The sequence below is a fragment of the Pleurodeles waltl genome, chromosome 5, assembly GCF_031143425.1.
Source record: "Pleurodeles waltl isolate 20211129_DDA chromosome 5, aPleWal1.hap1.20221129, whole genome shotgun sequence".
NCBI lineage: Eukaryota > Metazoa > Chordata > Amphibia > Caudata > Salamandridae > Pleurodeles > Pleurodeles waltl.
The window spans coordinates 518,635,237-518,655,351 of NC_090444.1; the positions used below are offsets into that span (position 1 = coordinate 518,635,237).

At 46.5% G+C, this 20,115-nt stretch overlaps 1 protein-coding gene across 3 annotated transcripts in view; it reads left to right on the forward strand.

Annotated features, from left to right (window-relative positions):
• The window catches only part of CFAP61 (cilia and flagella associated protein 61), a 1,725,308-nt gene that overhangs the window by 780,434 nt on the left and 924,759 nt on the right, over positions 1-20,115 (forward strand). The window lies entirely within an intron of this gene.

Genomic DNA, 20,115 nt, shown 5'->3' on the forward strand with positions numbered 1-20,115 from the left:
GATGTGGGGGTTTCCTCGGATAGATTTGTTTGCCACTCTGGGGAACGCGCATTGTCCGTTATTCTGCAGCCTCCAGTATCCGATGCAGGGAGCGTTGGGGGACGCGTTTCAGATAACCTGGTGCGGCCAGTTCCTTTACGCGTTTCCCCCCATACCCTTGATTCCTCGGGTGTTGAGGAAGATTCGCCAAGACCGGGCCCAAGTCATCTTAATAGCTCCGGATTGGCCAAGGAGGGTGTGGTACTCCGACCTTCTCCAACTCTCACTGTGCCCTCCGCTCCGTCTCCCTCTCAGGGCAGACCTCCTCTCGCAGTCGCAGGGGCAGGTTTTACACCCCAACCTCCAGAGTCTGCACCTACATGCCTGGAGATTGAGCGGAGCAACCTGAGTTCCTTCTCTCTCCCGCCTGATGTAGTGGATGTTATATTAGCGGCCAGGCGACACTCCACTAAATCTATCTACGCTAATAGGTGGTCTAAATTTGTTATGTGGTGTGGAGAGAGACAGATTGATCCCTTACATGCTCATCTGTCAGATGTTTTGTCTTTTGCTCTGTCTCTAGCGCAGAAAGGTTGTGCAGTGGCTACCATTAAAGGTTATTTGTCTGCCTTGTCAGCCTTCATTTGTCTTCCAGACCAACCATCGTTATTTAAATCCCCTATTGTTCTCAGATTCTTGAAAGGTCTTCTAAATAAATATCTTCCAAAACCATTTGTTATGCCTCAATGGGATTTGTCCTTGGTCCTGACTTTCCTTATGGGGTCCTCTTTTGAACCTATGCATTCTCGCCCCTTAAGGTATTTAGTTATTAAGAAAGTCTTCTTGGTGGCTATAACATCTGCAAGGAGAGTGAGTGAGTTGCAGGCCTTATCGGTAAAACCCCCTTATACAAACGTTTATGGGGATAAGGTGGTGTTGAGGACCAAGGCTGCTTTCCTCCCGAAGGTTGTTTCACCCTTCCATTTGGCCCAGACAATTACTTTGTCCACGTTCTATCCTCCGCCTCATCCTTCAAAGGAGGAAGAGAGACTACATCGCTTGGACCCAAAGAGGGCGTTAAGCTTCTACATTGATAGAACGAAGGACTTCAGGCTGGAGGATCAGCTGTTCATCGGATACGTGGGCAAGAGGAGAGGAAAGGCAGTCCACAAGAGAACACTCTCCAGGTGGGTTGTTCTTTGCATTAAAATCTGTTACTCTTTAGCAAAGAAGGATCCTCCTGATGGCATTAGAGCTCATTCCACCAGAGCTAAGTCGGCCACTTCGGCCTTGGCCAGAGGTGTTCCTGTGGTCGACATCTACAAGGCCGCAACTTGGTCGTCCCTTCACACTTTTGCGAAGCATTACTGTTTGGACTCTGAGGTCAGAAGGGACGGCCATTTTGCATGGTCAGTGCTGCAGGATTTCTTGGTTTGACCATTTAGGCACCCACCACCGGGCGTGGTACTGCTTTGGGACTCTATTCCTTAGGTGAGGAATCCACAGGTAGTTGTATCCATCAGAAGAACGAGTTACTTACCTTCGACGTGCAGAAGCTAGGAAGAAGATTTCCGTCGAATGCTGGCGCCATGGGAGTATTCATTAGGTGAGGAATCCACAGGTAGCTAATGTATCCACCAGAAAAGTCGTTACCGAAGGTAAGTAACTCGTTCGTTGTGTATAGTGGTGGTCCTGAGCTGGCATTTTTTGAGAGAGGGGGAAGTTGAGAGATCTGTTGGGATTGGCCTTTTTGTTATCAATGCATATCTGAGGGTCCTTGTAAGATGTAAAGAAGCAGTCAGATTGTATACATATTTGGGACCTTCAGTGGTGGACTATATTAAAGTCCCTCTAATTTTTGAGCAGTGTATAATAGATCTGTTCAGTTATTCAATGCCTGTTCATTTGGTGATTATTGTTTTTGTTTTGGCTGTACAGTATGCTGTACATCCCAAAGCGCTACCCTCATAGGGGTGGAAGGCTACTGCCTTCACCAGGTGTTAAACAGCACAAGCATTTTGGTGGCATCATACTTTGTAGGGTTCAGTAGCAGTGAGCAGGTCCTTTTTACCCTGTGTGACCGGAGTAGGGCCTACGGCTTGCTCACCTTTTAAAACTTCAGCTGCTGTGTTTGACTCCTTCTTGGCCTACATCAGGATGATGTGGAATATGGAAGTGTGTGTATGATGAAACGTGCTGAGTGCACGTGTGCTTGCAAATAATATACTACAGAAAGGTTGAAGTGTGGTACAGTGTGCACATGGTACATGTGTGTGGTGCTACAGGGTGTGCTTTCAATAACAATCTGGTGCAGTAAAGAGAGACTGTAGTACTGAACAGTGTCTGCAGACTGAGTGCATGTGGAAAGGCTGGCGGTACCATGGTACGTGGGCACAACAGTACCAGAGGAGTTTTCTATAAATGTACACTGAGTGGGGGCGTGACTTGGCGAGGATGGAGTAGCACACGAAGAGCAGCACCTCCGGCAGGACTCTGCCACTCTGCCCCAATCCTTCCTCCCTTTTTGGAACCAAAGCCCCCCAGACACCTGCGTTGGGCTCCCCCTTCACACCTCAGCAGAGCAGTGGTGCTTTTTGAGCCTCTCTGTAGCCTTGGGGGGTGATTGCCGGGTTTGGCCTACAGGGGAACCTAAGAATCAAAATGGCGGCGCCCATCACATTATGACCGTGCTCCCAGTAAGGTGCATGGTTTGGAAGAGGGGAACCAGGATCGCAACTGAAACAGGAGGCGCCGGGAGTAAAAAAAAGAAACCACCACATGCTGGCTGTTGCCTGGGGTAGTGCAGGGAGAATTAAACAGATGCTGCGGCACATATGGACTACAGCTGTGCCCGGCAGTGAAGCGAAGGACCTGAGGCCAGGACCGTAATGGACAGCCGCTAAAACTGAGAAATGTGGCAATCCGCTGCCTCCCTCCTAAGGCAATACCATGCTGCGCAGCAAGAATGCCGATAATTGAACAGAGGACTCCTGCAGAGCTGCAGTGAGCCAGGACTACAAAAAAGACTGCGGTGGTGGAGCTTGGGAAGGGGCCAGGTGATTGGAGCGTCATACCCTGCCTAAATTCCTGGTTGTCCCGCCCCTAACTCTTTAGGGGGTCCTAATCCTGGCACGACCTTAGGAGACTGAGAAGCCTGCTGCAGTGCTCCTCCTCCCCCACCGTTCCTCTCCCTGGAACTATCTGCTCCTACTGGAACAGATGTGCTGGGATGCTCTGGAGCCGGGTGGGCTCCCGGTGCCCTGTGTTGGGCCTGAAATTACTGCTATCCCCTTACTGAAGAACACACTATCCCCAGCAAAATCCTCAAAACCTGTTTATCTGCTAAGGGCTGCACTTGAAAAATACTTGACACACTGAACAGACTTAATCTGGATCTCCCAAGTATGGCGGGTCAGGGGCTCATAGTAAGGAACAAATGTGACAAGTAAACTCATCTGGGACTCTGCTGCGCAGAATAGTAAGAGGATAGCGCAAAAATATACTTAAAGAGTTGCATTAATTAGAGGTGCAGCAACAAATACCCTGCATAGCTTCATGAAGTATTAAATATTCTGACATCCAGAACTGACAGCATTAATACTGTGTAGGAATGGGGCTCCACAACTGCTTCTCTCACTGATGAATTATTGCTATGGGCAGCAGTTGTTCCCATCCCTGAACTGAGTGGAGCATTTGTGACATCTGTCTTCCCTGCACCCATCTGCTGTATCCCTGAGCCAGTTGAGGAGATGACTTAAGTAGCAACATAGCTGTGAGGACACCATACTATCGCAGCTTGACAGTTGGAGCTACACGTGGACTACCTGCGACTAATTTAGGACTACACCCATGAGCAGAGCTGTGCACCCAGTGCAACATCCAATTTCTGATATAAAACGATTATATGGCCCATAAGAAAACCGATGATCTGCAAATTATATCCACTGGCCTTCCTTTGACTGATTAAGTGTCACAGGGTAGTGACCTCATCACACCTCTTGAACATGGACAAATTTGTGAGAAAGAAAGAAACTGAAGAACCAGACGTAATGAATGGCTCACGCACCACAACCTCACAAGAAGAGGCACCCTTTAACAAAAGGTACTTTCGACACCAACATGGGACATCAGTTGACTCCATTCTACAGGCTGTTGCCTCCTCGTGGGAAGCCCTAAAGCTTAAGATAGACACAATGGATATTTTAAGAGATGATCACCGGAGACTCGTGGACAGAGTCACATCTCCCGAACACACTCTTGACATGTTGCCTGACCTATTGCAAATGCGGGAACGTATGACTATGATGGAAACTAAAGTGAAGACGCCTGAAGTTCAAGCGGAAGATGCAGAGAACAGGGCCACGAGGATCAACATACAGATTATAGGACTACCAGAACGAATCCAGGGACCAGGCACAAACAGGACCAACTTTCTGGAACAATGGATCCACGACAGAGTGGCGCCAGACAGACATTCACCATATTATGCGCTTGAACGCACCCACCGAGTGCCCTACAGACCTCCATTACTGGGAGCCCCTTCTCGACCAGTAGTTGCTAAGCTGCTGCATTTCAAGGACCTCAGCCATATGCTGGCACAAGCAAGACTATGAGGAGAAATATTTGTGGAGATCTGCTGCGTCCTGATCCTTCCTGTTTTCGTGAGAATTTCAGAAACAAAGGGATTCATTCACAGATGCTAAAAAGAAACTAACAGCCATGGGGAGCCAATATGCTATACTCTTCTCAGCTAAACCCTGAAACACACACAATACTGAAATACATTTCTTCACATCTCTTCCTCAGCTCTGAGATTGGATAGAATTGATTCCTTCAGCAGCAGCTGGGGAACCGGGTGGTCAACGAAAGAAATCCACGAACCACCTACGAAAAGCTGCAAGAAGGAGTGCCGGAGCAGCTCTGTCATGCACTCAGGCTCTGCAGGAACATGGAGAAGCAGTGGAAGTAGCAGCAGCTCTCAGCAGGGCTAGCTTGAACCATTCCCTAGAGCTACACAATGCTACAGAAAGAGACACGGATTCTAAGTGTGCATCGATATCCTCCTTTGACTCTGCAGACCCACCCCCAGAAGTAACCCCTGGCACATATGACAAAATCATCTAAGCTGATGCCTCTCCACTGATGACAAAAGACTGGCAAGTAATGTCGGAACAAATATGAACTGTGAGGGGACAGATGGATGAGGGAGACCTCTAGCCGGTGAATTTGGAACCAGCACCTATACATATAAGAGCAAGAAGCCAAAGTGTACTGATTTTTCCTAAATCGGATGTATGTTGCCTAACTGGAATAACTGGGGGGGGGCTTAGAAATCGTACAAAAATTGGAACTGTTACAATACTGACATTATGGATGGAGTGATATGATGCTGGGAAGAACCTAACTGGGTGCTTCCACCCCCCTCTTAAAAGTTATGCATTGTCGTAGTGCGTGAGTGTTGCAGATTTGCAAGATGGTTTGGATGGGGAGGTTTTATTTCCTTGTCCTGGGGAGGGGGAGTTGGGTTGTTTGAATAGTTGTAATGGTTTTCTGGAGTTTCAGTTGGTTTGCATCCACACACCTATTGCCACCATCCCATACCCTGGTTACCCTCTGAGTCCCACTGGGGGACACAACCTCACAGGCTCTATTCCTTTACTTACTACATTACTAAGAACCAATGGCATCCTCCTTAACGTATAACTTTACCAGCTGGAACGTCAGGGGGCTTAACAATATGACAAAACGATAGAAGGTATACTCCTACCTGAAGAGGAGGGGCACATGTGGCATTGAATCAGGAGACACACCGCACCACCCCGGAACAACATGCCATAAAAAAGAGAGGGCATGGGGAAATATATATCATGACATAATTCTGCTTTTGCCAGAGAGGGTCTCAATATGAATTCGCCCTGTTGTTTCATTTCAGAACAGAAAGGAATTAATCGATCCAAATGGCGGGTATGTCTTTGTAACAGAACGCATGTCAGACCAAGACCTCAGAATAGTAGGAATATACGTTGCCAATTACGACCAGAGGAGTTTCCTAGCTGGGTTGTCTTGAGTAATAGACCTATTCCTGATGCAGGCTATGTTACTGGGAGGAGACTAGAGCTGTGTCTCAGATCTCCCGCCCTTGATAGATCACATGCTCCATTGGGTACCTCCCATGTAATGCGCACGGCTAAAACCTACCAAGACTTGGCTACATATTAGGACCTAATCATTTCTTGGAAACAAATGCATCCAGATGTGAGAGAATACTTGTTTTATTCTGGACTATGATCTACAAGTTCGGCTCAACACGTTCTTGACATCTCCTGACATGCATAGGACCATCTGCCATTGGGAATTACTGTGCTACACAGTGTTGGATCATAATCTCCTTCTGATATCACTGGCAGGATAGTGAGCACCCTTGTATGCCGGGAAGGCGGTTACAGGTAGAGGCCCTGGAGGATACGGCTTATTGCTACTCTATCAGGGAAGCCATCCAAAATTACTTCTTAGAGAATGCTGCTTTCACCAACTTCCGGATTACCGAATGGAAGGCCTTCACGTCGGTAATTAGAGGCACGTATATAGCAGAAACAATAAGAGTTAGACGCACCCTTGAAAAGGATATTGAAAGAAAAGATCCCTTTACGGGCCTTAGAAATTGAAAGACGAGGTAATCCAAACTTAACGCCAAAACTCTTGGAAGCCAAAGAAGAGGTGGTTGTCTGTATAGAGAAACTACATTGTTTTGACTACCAGGCCTGCATGGCATGAGCGCATGCCGAACAAGATAAAGTGGGGAGCCTTCTGGCATGGCTAGTAGATCCCACGTCCCGTACCTCACTGATACTTGAACTAGAAGCTGCTGATGGTGGGCGACTATATCGCTAGTAAGCCGTCAATACTAGATTTGAAGAATACTGCACCTCCCTGTATGCGTCTCCGGGAGAAAGTCTCACTCCTAATCAGTTGCAATTCATTGAAGGAATGGACCTCCCACAATTACAAGAGGAAGACGGGTTCGATTTATGGGGGCCCATTACACTACAAGACGTCTGAGCTACTGTTAAAGCAATGGCCTGAGAAAAGCTACAGGGTGCAGACGGTTTTCCGGTACAGTTTTATGCCACAAATTTGAAGGAACTCGCCCCTAAATTGGTAGATCTTTATTCAAAGACACTGGAGGCAGGCCATCTCCCCACCACCACAAATTAAGCCATAGCGATACCATCATTAAAACCAGGACATCCAGCTGAGGTGGTGCGCTCATACCGTCCATTGTCAATGTTGAGTATGGACTGCAAAATTCAGTAGAATAGTAGCAATGCGCCTCCTCCCATCAATGGCCAAGTTGATCCACCTTGACCAAACGGGTTTATTCCAGGCTGTAACACTGCAATTAGCATTAGACGTGTCATGTCCCTCCTGGAGCCTCTTCTTCAGGGTACAGAGGAAGCAGTGGGCAGAGCAATTGATATAAAAGGCTTTTGGCAGCCTGAGATGGGATTCTCTTTACCAGGCAATGGCAAACATGAAAATTAGAAAGGGGTTCATCAGATGGACCAAGTTACTTGATGCAACACCAACAGCTCAGGTCAAAAGAGGTAGAACAATCTCAGGACCCTATGCGGTGGGGACAGCAATGAGACAAGCCTGCCCCCTCTCCTCACTATGATTCGCGGTGGCAGGGGAGCCCTTAGCACATGTAGCCAGAATGGGTGAATATTACAGAGGGCTGGAGGCTTGGGGAAGGCAGCATAGACTTGTACTGTATGAGGACGATAAGATCCTCTTCCCCTGTGATGCAGAGGAGGAACTTAGGAAGGCCATATCACTCCTTGAACTCTTCGGAGCGATATCAGGCCTCTGTATTACCTGGCAGAAATCCCACATTTTCCCAGTACGTCAAGACATAGTCCCTCCATGAAATTTGTGTGGCCTTGTCTTGGAGGATTCCACCTTCAAATATCTGGGGGTACCATTTTATCAGGAACCCTGCGATCTGTTGGAGGCAAATGTTGGCACAGCAATTAGAAAACTCCAACGAACATGGCTTTTTGGAAGACTCTCTCGCTCTCTGTGGTGGGCTGCATAGCAGTTGCAAAAATGGTAGCCCTACCACAACTACTCTATTTCTTCACCACCCTGCCACCATATATTCCTAGATCTCTCTTCCGAGAACTAGAATCATATCTGGGGCAAGGAAAGGGGAAGAGTGTCCTTGGGCAAACTACAGCACACAACTGGAGGGGGGGGGGGGGTGTTGCTAGCAGCACCTGATATGGAGGTTTATTACCTGGCCTCTCAACTCCACTGGTTTGCTCAATGGCTCAGTGGCTGAATGCGCGCCTCCTACCAGGACGGGAGATAACTCAGACTACTGCAACATCTAATACACTATTTCATATCCTCTTGGCATTTAGAGGGACTCCTTCAGAGAGACCCGCAGACATAAAGGTTATAAAGTGCTGTTGCACCCGTACTACATTGCCATATTTCCCAGACCTCCCACTGCTTTGCTTAGCATTACTACTATGAGGAAGAAGCCTTTGGGGCCTATCCGGATGGACAGAACACAATGTTACCCAGATAAGGGACGTATTTAGGGACGGGGAACAAACATCTTTCGAGCCTAACCGAGGAGTATGGATTGCTACAAGGACAATTCCTATTGTATAGAGCAATAGTCACTACAATTAGGTGACACTGGCGACAAGTCACGGCAGAACCCAAAAAATCACCTGAGCTGCTAGATGCTCTGCACCACATGCAGCAGAATAAAGGCAGTCACATTCCTATATAGGACACTATGCGCAGACATGTTAACCCCACTATACTCTTTATGCCTCAAAAGGGAAGAACGTATAAGCTCCCCAATTGAAGAAACCCAATGGGCCAATATCATGTCACACACATATACGGTATCTAGAAATGCCCAATTTAAACTGATACATTTCTACTTACTACACAGGGCCTATCTCACCCTAGGTAAAATAATCAAAATGTTTGGAGTGGAGGAAGCCCACTGCCCTCGATGCGCCAAACAAAGTGCTGACCTACTTCACATACAGTAGTCCTGCCCAGTTCTTGGGGGGTGGAGGGGGTTAATGCCTGTCACGGTTACTCCTCAGGCCGACCTACTGATGGGATTCCCACACCCTGGACAACTCAAACTCACCACAAAATGTATTGACCTAGCCCACTTGACAACAAAACTAGAAATGTCAGTACATTGGGAGGCCTCTATAGCCCCTCATATAGACGGAGAAACCCTGCTCTTGTGGGTGGGACTGGAGGGGCAGATGCTGTTTCAAGAAGTGGCGAGAGGGCAGTGTACTTCAGATAAAGCCAGGGCCTGGGACCACTTGGTGGATTGTTTGAAGGAGCCCACAGAAGATTCCCCTGACACCTCTTTAGCGACTTTACAGGGATCTGACATCGAAGTTGCACAGGTCCCTTAACCTACGAAGCTGGGTTGTTGAGCACTGATGGCTGTTTACACACTCAGGGGAAACAGTATTTGATTGAGATGAAAGGGAGCGGATGCATCGGGACAGTGGGGGTAGCTACAATATTTGTTTATCAGCAGCAGTCAGGCTCATGTAAGGATTCACTTGATAGCATTGTTCAGAAAACACTAAATATACTGTATAATATATTTCAAAGAGCAAATGTGATCTATAGTGCATAAAGTACTCATTGATTTATGACAAATGCATGATATATACTGCTGTGGCTGTTTTACCAAAAACAACAATAAACTATGTTTAAAAAAAATGAATGTACACTAAGTGTAGAAGTGCCTGCACTCGTACATTAAATGGAGGACCTTGGGTTCCATTTTGGGAAGCCCATGCCTGCCTGTTGAAAACAAGAGGTGTAGAGGAATCACCCCAGACAGAGTTGTATATTTGTGGATTCCTGTAAGCTGAGTGGGATAAGCACTGGATGAGCAGGAGCCTGGACTCATCTCAGGAAGTAGGGGATAGGGCTGAGAAGGGACTCCTAGAGGGTATGGCTGAGGGGCCAGGATTAACCTTTGATGCATATATCACTGTGGCTGACATCCATGTGTGAACCCTGGTCACTCCCATGAATTTTGTTGTGGGTTAATCAGTGTCAGAGTACTGCCTGCTGTGACAGACATCCTTCAGGAGGAAGAAAAAAGGGGAGAGATGTCAATTTCAAAGAAGCACAACCCCAACATAAAACTTGATAGGGCCAGACCATAAATCACATTTGGTGTCTAGAAAAGGATATAATTAGGGGAGTTTGAGACACCCAACTTTGTCATCTGCCGAGCATCCAGCCGGGGTGAGTGAGGAGGGGAAGCTCTGCAAAACGTCTGCCTGGGACCAGGACTAAGGGCACAGCCTGCTTATCTCCATTCTGGGTGAGGGGACATCACCTAGGGGCACCAAGACCACCTGTTCTGGAGTCCAGAGCACCAGTACCTGCCTGCTCGCCAAGACCGGTGTACGCAGGAGGGAGAGGAGTTTGTTGGAGGGAAGCCCATATGTGCAGGGCTCCTGAGAGAGGTCTGAGGAGCAGTGCTGCATCAATCCATGTGATTACCGGGGTGCAAATTTGTCACATTTGGCAATCCCGTATGTCAGGAGGGGCCGGTGTGCACCCAAGGACCAGTGTTGCATTGATCGGGTCATTGCCCATGTGCAGTGTTGTGGAAGTTTGATGACCCCGTATGCCAGGAGGGGCCGCCATGCTTCAAGGACAATTGCTGCATCGATCGGGTTGTCGCCATTGTGCAGCATGGTGAGAGTTTGGCGACCCCATATGCCACGAAGGTCTGCCATGTGCCAAGGAAGAATGTTGCATCTATTGAGCCGTCACCCACGTGACTTTGCTGGTCTGGGCCAAGACCACACTACATTGCTGCCAGGTGTTTTACCGCTGGAGTAGGTAAGCTAAGAACTGGGCCTACCAGGCCCTGGAGGATATACAGCCTTTGGTTTTTGCAACATTACTAGAGTCTTGGTTACTACACCTTATAAACTGAGTCCAGGAGGGGGATACCCCTTGAAAAGGACCTAATAGTTTACATTTCCTGGATGTTGTTGCATGCGAATGGGGAATAACACACACCGGTTACCTGGGAACTTGGTAGACAGGGAGTGGCCTGAAAACTACTAGTCTGCCTGCTTCAAGGGGGAACTGTGTTATTGCTTTTTAATGTTGTTTACCTTTACATTTTAAGAATTGCAATTAAAATAATTATTTTTATACAAAATAAATATTTGACTGGACATTGATTTATTGCGTGCGCTCCTTGCACATTGAGTTGAGTCATGCTCATGACTGCTCTTACGAGGCTACCTAATGGAGTCAGGTGCAGAAGGAGGAGGTGCTTGACTTAGTTGAGCAAGATCCATAGTAGGGAGGGCCCCAGGCGATCAGGGGTCAAAGACCTAACCACTTCAGTTGGGCCCAGTAAACCCTGCTTACCCTGTGGCCCTCTGAACAGGGTTCTAACAGTTACATACCAAATTACTACCTTCATTTACCAGGTTACTCTATATCTGCCTTTTTACAGTCACCATTATCACCCCACTCTCGTCCTGACTTTCAGTGCAATTCATCTCGACTCTGATAAGCACCACCAACTCTCAATGAACATTTCACCTTGCTTAGAGACAATGTTTAAATATAAAATGGATTAATGCCTTCTTCACAGAATGGTACAGAACGCTCTCAGTGGTGTAATGTAATGTGTATTCTTAAATTATTTAGAGCCCTGCTTCATCATTTGTATATATTTTTCTATGGCTATGAAAATATGATCTTCCCTTTCGTTCCCTTTTCATATTGATGCAGAATTGTAGATGTGTTTTTATTTTAAATTACAAATCTACACTCGTTTCTGTATTATATCCTATGCATTCACTCTCATTAGATCTAATTTGATTTTCATAAATGTTTCCATAGGTCCAGCTGTGTATGGCATCCATAACTCTTAAGGTTTTTCTGATTTAAAAATTGTTATAAAGAAAATTAGCACGCACACGCACCCCTTTTGTGAGGGAAACACTCCCTCCTTGCCACGTCCGGAGATGTCTAGTATCCACGAGTTAATGCGGTGTGGGGGGTCATGGGAATTATTTCTGTCTGGTTCGTGTAGTTAAGATGTATATATTTAAACCTGGCTTTTCTCGATGCTGTCCCTCTTATTATCTGTGGTGAAGTTTCCCAAATATTTATTCCTATTTAAGTTTGTATTGTTCAAGATTTACTGTCTTTTTCTTTCGAAGTGCTCTGTACAGCTGGGTCACTGCTTTGAGTACAGGCCCATCATGAATAGTGGTTGCGTAAATTTTTTTAACGTGTGCTTTTGGGAACTTTTCTGCTGAGATGAGTTTTCTTCAGAGACCAAAGTTTTAAAATAATGTTGTTGTGGTGGGGAAATAAGGAACAGTGGTATTCTGCAGCTCTCTTTCTGGGACGGATGAAATGTAAACTATAGTACCCAACGTCACTCCTTGTATTGTTTTGCTTTCATGAGGAAAAGCAGGGAATAGGTTCCACGCTCCCCAACTGTCCCTCGTACAAAGGCCATCCTGACTATCAGACCCATAATTGTTAAATGCACCTAGGTTTTATTTAATCTTTCTCTTCAAAATCCATTTCTGTGAATGTTGGAAGTTGTTTTTCTTTTGTTGGAGAGTGGACTGATGGTATGGGTACCATGTTTTTGGACTGGTTCTTCTGTCCTCCCTTAAAATTCGCAAAATTGTTATTACTATCATTTAGAAATGTACTCATTTTCACCTTGGGAACTGAAGACACAGGTTATAATTGTGGATTTTCCCCTTGCCCAACATCATGTGATTGGTGGCAAATCCATGGCCGGCCCCTCCACGTGGACGGAGGAGCGTCGCTCCACCAAAGAAAATGCCCCCCATAACGGAAAAATAAATTGGTAATAAACTTTATTTTTCAGCTGCCTGTCCTGAACCAAGTGTCAGGACGGGGCATGGCAATTGCTGACGAGTGGCAGAAGGGAGCTGTGCACTTGTTTGAATTGTGCATGTCCCTTTAGCCGGCCGTCTTGTAACAGCCAGCCACACATGCGCACTTTAAACATCTCTAACCCAGCTGTCTTAAGACAGCTGATTAGAGAAGGCACAGGCCACCAGTGCTCTGGTGAGCGCTGAGAGCCCACTCCCACCAATCCTGATGCTGGTTTCATGTTGATTACCAGCATGAAACCAGCGTCGGGATTGGCTTGTGCAGTTTACTGGGCCCTTTTACCATCGGAGCTGGGAGAGACGACGTGACACGAGGAGAGAAGATCGTGTCCAGGTAGGTGCTTTTTTATTTTAATTGTATTACTCATCCCCCTATTCCCCCCCCATTGGAGATACAAGCTGGCCGTCACTGGGCAAATCACTGTATTTCCATGTACCTCAAATAACATATCTGTAATTTGACAAAATACTGTAGCAGCTGAATAGATTTGCGAACGTTCTATGGAAGGTATTTGAAGTTGTCGAGTTGGCTATAGGTTCATCTTGAGTTTTCTATGAATGTTTCAATAAGGAGATATCAGTGAGTGATACAAGTCAGGTCAGATGCATTGAGGGTTTGCAGCACTTCATACAAGCTGAAATAACTGTAGTTTGTGAGAGCATTGTGAGTGTTTTATTGATCAGATATCAGTTTAAAATGCGGCGATGGGTATCTTTTAACTATTGATATTCTTTGATGTGTCAAATTCTAATATTGTGATATTTTAAAGGGTACCATAAAAACTAAAACTCTTAGTACTGACTATAATGCACCTTGGAAAGGAATGATATTAGTTTTGGAACCAGTCAGTGAGTTTGCTATCTGCATGTGTATTTACCTGTGGGTCGGGCCACTAATTTGGGTGAGAGTTATTAACTGGTGTTGTTGACCAGCTCTCCAGTCTGCATGCTGTGTTCTCTTCTGTTTTTCCTGGCATGGAGAAAGATATTGTGTGACTAAAAGCTCTGTTTACTTATGTTGAGGCGTTTGGTTGTTTATTTTTCAGAATCACCCTCCCACCAGTGCTCCTTAACATCCCCTATCCTTCTTCCCACAAAAACTCCTAAACCACTGTTCGTCTCTGCATCATTTTTGATATGCAGGGCCTGATTCACAAAGATACATTTGCACTTTTGTGTACGTTTACGATTGTTTGCTAGTCACAAAGGGATTTACGAGTAGCATCTTTGAGTGCGTAGTCTCTGCACATAAAAAGATAAGTCTTTGTGTGCAGAGACTCCGCATTGGTAAAGATACTACACATCGATGCCTTTGTGAATAGCAAACAATCATAAACATGCTCAAAAGTGTAAGTTTACCTTTGTGAATCAGGCCTTCAGAGATTATTGCTAGGATGTCTCAGGCTCCATCCTACCTAGCAAATCTCACTTGGTCGGACATGCATCAGAAAAGATGAAAAAAAGAGACCAGCTTTTAAAACCAAAATCAAGCACAGCAGGAGGCTTTCTCTAATGCATGGTGAGAAAAAACAATGGAATCCAAGATGGAAATCCAGAGTCTCTGCCCGGCAGTCGAGCTGTGTTTAAAATGGCTCTTAGGACTCTAATGTCCCGCTCTCACCTCCAGGGGCGTAGCTTCAAAGGGGGATAGGGGGGTGTCACTCCCACCTCCCCCAAATAAATGTATTTTGTGATGAATAGTTGGGTGAATGTGCTTTCAGTCGGGTATGGTAAGGTGTCTGTCGGATTTCACTAGCAATTTTTATACAGACAAAAATGCATGCACACTCTCTCCCTCTGTCTGTTTGGAAATACTTCAAAAATGTTGGTTATTCCACAAAATATTGCGGTTTCTCTCACTTAGTACACCTACCAATCCACAGTCCTCTCCCTTTCCACTGCCTCTTAAGCCTCTCCTGTGCACCTTGCTTGTGGTATAATGCATTTTAACATCATGTGTCAGTGTGACTGTCGGGAAATCTGAAGCTAACCTTGAGCCCTCCCTCCCCCAACATCACCCCCCCCCCCCCGCCCCACCCCCAGTCATACTGACCAAGCTACGTCCCTGCCCACCTCATTTACACATTTCCATTTCATACCTTTACTTGTTCCTTTCTTTGTAACTGACACTTGAAGCCCTGACCCACTCCTTATTCCGCTGAAAAGATTCCTTTCTTAGCCTGTCCAGGGACATTTTGCCGTAGAAGCATCTCGTCTACCAGGAGATGGAATGTGGAGCGAGACATCACGCAGATTACTCGCTCGATGCAGCTCTGGCACATCCCACTGGCCTCCAAAATTACAAAGAGAAATGGGAACGCTCAGACCTGGAAGAAGCCACGGGTATATGTTTACTAAAACAAGTGACACTCCTTTTTTCACAATTCAAGGGTGTCTTTAATCTTGGAGCTGTGCGGCTGAAGCGCACCTATAATGACAGCTGGAGGGGAACAAAAGGGGTCGGAGGGCGCTGAGTGAGGCAGAGAGAAATCCTCCACCTTCTGAAAACGGCCTGGGTTAGATTTTCTCTCGACATACGCCAGTCCACTTTAAATCTGCAAAAACTGAGATCAGTGCTCAGCACTGCATTGAGCTCTTCTTTTGTGTAGCACTCCAGGTCGCACTGTAACTTGAAACCTGCACAGGGAAAGCTAATTATGTGCTTTAATTAATTGTCCCTCTCATATACCAGGAGAAAGCTAACCGTAAAACTAATTTTCCTAAAATCTAAAACAGAACATTTTTGTTTGGGTGTAACGCCGTCTGTTTAGTTTTAAGCAGTTTTTATCCCTTTTCGACCACATTTTCAAATGATTAATAATAAAATAAAACGCACCCATCATCCGGAAGAACGACAAAAAACAGCAGTTTAGATATTGGTGTCTTTGACCTTAAAAATACAACCCAGAAACCCTCACATTCAGAAATGATAGGTGTCATAGGAAGGAGGGAAGTTACTTGTGAAAGAAAACAGACTAGTCCTTGGTGCAAGTGCTTGCATCTTTACCCAAATGCGCGTCAGTGTAAGTAAAATATGCTTCGTGTGCATCAGGATGTCAATAGTCAGGGACAAGTTTTTCTTTGTGCTCTAAAGGATGTAGTGACCTACAAAAAAAAATGCTTTTCTGCTTGTACCAGCATAATAACAAATCAGAATAGAGTCACGAACCATTTATGAAGTTGATTTCAGGTGTTCTAGTCTAGACACAATTTGATTCTTCGTCCCTCCGATCACGCAGCAGGGCTCAGGAACAGGGCTGGGAGCTCTGGTGCAACCACTCAGGACCTGGATCTCACTGGCTTCTAGAAGTAACCATTAAGAGCGGAGGTAAGTCCAGATCAAGGTAAGAGTTAGCAGCAGAAGCAAGCAAGTAAAATGCAGATGATTTTGGTCAACAGAATTGAAGGTGGAGCCATGCAGCTCTGCACTGATGCCGTTTTGCATCAAAAGTTACATGTGGGGCCAATGTAGGCTCCACTCTTGCTGGTTGACCTAGGTTCCTTTCTTTCCACGCCACCAGCTGCGGATCTGGTCCTTCTGTGGTCTCTCAGAGACCCTTTCTTCATGACTTCTTGTTGGAAATATATCCAGTGTGCAAGATATGTCACCACTAGGATGGCAGGTTTTAAAACCTGTAAGGACTGTTCCAAGCATATGTCAGTGAAGGATCCCCAGCAGGTTTGCCTGTGATGTCTGGGGTCGGGCCACAACTTCAATACCTGCAGACACTGCGTGTCAAAGAATCCGAAAGCCATTGTATTGCTCCAGTCCCTGGAGTTGACTGAGCCGCTCTGCAAGCCAGTCTTTGTCATGCTTCAAGTCCTCCGGTAAGCACAAAAAACAAAAGAAGTTGAAGTGGAGTTCTGCTCCTTCATGACATTTCCTCCACTGATGAAGCTTGTGGGCAGCGTCAACTGTAATGGTCCCGCTTTGTAAGTCGGCCAACTTCAGAGCTGATTCCAGAAGCTGGTGCCAGTACAACCTTCAGCGACGCCACACCAGATGGAAGAGTTCTGCACAGCTATGCTCCGGTTAGTCGAATCTCCACAGAGTCAAGAGGCCTTTTACCTGAACTACAGCCAGTAAGTTCACCCTTGCTGCAGGCTGGACTCTCTGAGCCACTTTTGCTCTTGGCTCCAGTTCCTACACCATTCCCTGCACCTATACCCACATCAGGCCTGAGTACATTGCATGGATGCTGAACTCACTGCCTGAAGATGTGGTCTTGATGGTCCTCTCTCGTGCCAAATCGATGCCGGTCTAACTTCGACCAACGCCGCACTTAAATCCAACTGGGGCACCAGCTTCTGCTTTTGCATTGCCACAAGGCCGACAACATTATCTACATTCCCTTTTTGGGACTGATAATGATTATGACCAGGATGATGAGTTTGCTCAGCCCTATGCCAAGGACAGTTGGTATGTGGACTTTCACAAGGCTAGTGGGCTGAATACTTACCAAGCTCTTTTCTCCCCTCCTGGCCCAGCCGTGGAAGAATCTTCCTTCTAGTCTATGGATTTGCATAGGGTGGCTGAAGTCTTTGACCTCCAGTTTCCCAATATGGATGTAAAAACAAACATGTTGACTGAGGTACTGCATCCAGGCCAGACTGCTTCTGAGCCCCTCCTTCCTGTAAATGAGGCCCTGACTGATACTCTTCTAGTGGCCTGGGCCAAGCCTTGCACTGGCCTCCCAGCTAGCAGGCAAATTGCCAGGCTCCATCACACTGCTCCAGGCGACTCAGCCTTTTTGTTGCAGCACCCTTCTCTAGAGAGCCTTATGAAGCAGGCCTCCACCAATCAGACTAAACCCAGTAATCTACCTACCACTCCCCCTGACAGGCAATCAAAGTAAGTGGACATTTGGAAAGCACCTCTTCTCTTCAGCCAATTTGGCCCTGGGATTTATCAACACTTCCTGTTTGTTGGGCTGTTATACTGGTGCCTCTGTGATTTACTGGAACAAGTCGTCCCTGGTGTACCAGAAGACCTTTGCTCTGTCCTTCTGCTGGCAATGCAAGATGGTTGTGATGCAGCCACGTTTGTGGTGGCAGCACACCTTCGGTGGTCAGGGGTGACAGTCTCTCCTACCTTGACGACTGGCTATTGAAGGCAGGTGTCCACCACCTCCAGACTTCGGCGAACCTCCTGTAATCTTTGGAGTTCACTACCAACTTGGCAAAGTCGCACCGCCCCTTAACCAAAGCCATTCTGGATACAGTTACATTTTGTTTCTCTGGCAAAGAGTGTTCAGGACTATCAAGATATGAGCCCAATTTCAGTGAGGTTGACTCTGAGGCTGCAAGGACTCATGGCCTCCTGCATCCTGCTGGCCAAGCATGCAAGGTGGCATATGCAGGCTCTGCAGTGGGACTTGAAGTCCCAATTGTCGATCATCAAGGAGACCTCTCCGACCACGTTCGAATTTCGAAGGAAACTGTGAAAGGTCTGCAGTTGTGGTTACTGGACCACGATTGGGTCAGAGGCAGATCCCTCTTCTTTCCCCAAACAGAGCTGACAGTGGTGACTAATGCGCCACTTCAGGGTTGGTACAGCTACCTTGGATAGGTGGAGATCAGAGGCCTCTGGTCTTCTGCCGCTTCCCAGCTCCATATCAGCCATCTGGAGTTGAGGATCATCTGCTAAGTGTTGAAGACCTTCCTGCCATACGTCAAGGAGAGGCTTGGACAAGTGCTCAAGGCCAACACCACCACCATGTGGTACTGCAACAAAGAGGGCGGGATGGAGTCACGTACCCTGTGCAGGAGGCTTTGCGCCTTTAGAAATGTTTGGATCTCTGGAAAAGGCTAGACCACTAAAGGTATCTTCCTGGTGGTGAACCACTTGGCGGGCTCATTGAACGCCAGGACAGACCAATTCAACCGCAGACATTTAGTGGCTCACGAGCGCCAGTTTCACCAGGAGGTGGCGCAAGGTTTGCTCAGCAAATAGGGAGAACCTTTACTCAATCTGCTCCACACCGGTGGTAACGCGCAATGACAGCACTTTTGTGGTTTGAAGTTTCCAAGGTATCTCTCAAAGGCATGGTCTGCCTTGATTGTAACTCCGGACTCTTGTAGGCCTTTTTTGCTCATACCTCTCCAGTCCAGAGTTCTCAAAATCAGGACTGACCGGGCCCAAGTCATTTTAATGGCTCTGGACTGGGCATGAGCCAGTCAGAACTCCTGAGTTTGAGCATCTGCCCTCCAATCGAGGGAGGATCTGTGGTTGCAGTAGAAAGGTCTGGTTCTCCACCCCAGCCTTTACAATCTCTGCCTTCAAACATGGAATTTAAGTGTCGCTGGTTGAAAGCCTTCAGTCTCCCACCTAAAGTAGTGTATGTTATCTTGGCAGCCAGTTGTCCCTCAACAAAGTCTGTATACACCTGTCGCCAAGACAAATTTGTGCTTTGGTGCGGCGCACGCCTGATTGACCCCTTAAAGGCTCAGTTGTCTGAAGTGTTGCTGTTCTTTCCCTCAACCAGCAAGGAATTGCTTTTGGCACTGTTAAGGGTTATCTTTCGGCATTCCTGCATTTACCTGATCAGTCTTCATTGTTCAAATCACCTGTTGGGATTAGGTGTGTAAGATGGCTGCAGCATATGGATCCTAACCATAACATACATTGTCAGACAGTTTAAATTTGAATGTCTATACTGTCAGGTTTTAAATGAGCTTTTGTCCCATTGGTTGGGACCCCGGTACATATTGTAAATATTGTCTGCACACTGTAATGTGTACTGTTTAACTCCCCATTATTCACTTGCATTGGACAGTCACTTTGAGCACCTGCACTTTTTGTTGAACTCTCTTTTGAATCAATGATATGACAATATCATAAAATATGGGGTAGTGTTGAACTTTCGTGGATCACATTTGTTGTGGAATGAAGCAAGGCAGTCATTAATTTGCAATCCTTGCTCATTTGTCAAAGCATGGTCAAATGCTTCCTAGCGAAACATTGTTTTTCTATGGCTGTATTACCCATGTCCCTTTGAATACTGGGTGCCCCTTGTTCTGTATGAACTGTCCTCCTTGTTGGGCCAATGCTTTGGAAAACCTGATAAATGAGGTTTCAACCAAGTCATCACTTGTTCAGAAGCACCTGAAAACATTTAGGTGAAGCAGTTCTTTTGATGTTAACATAATGCAG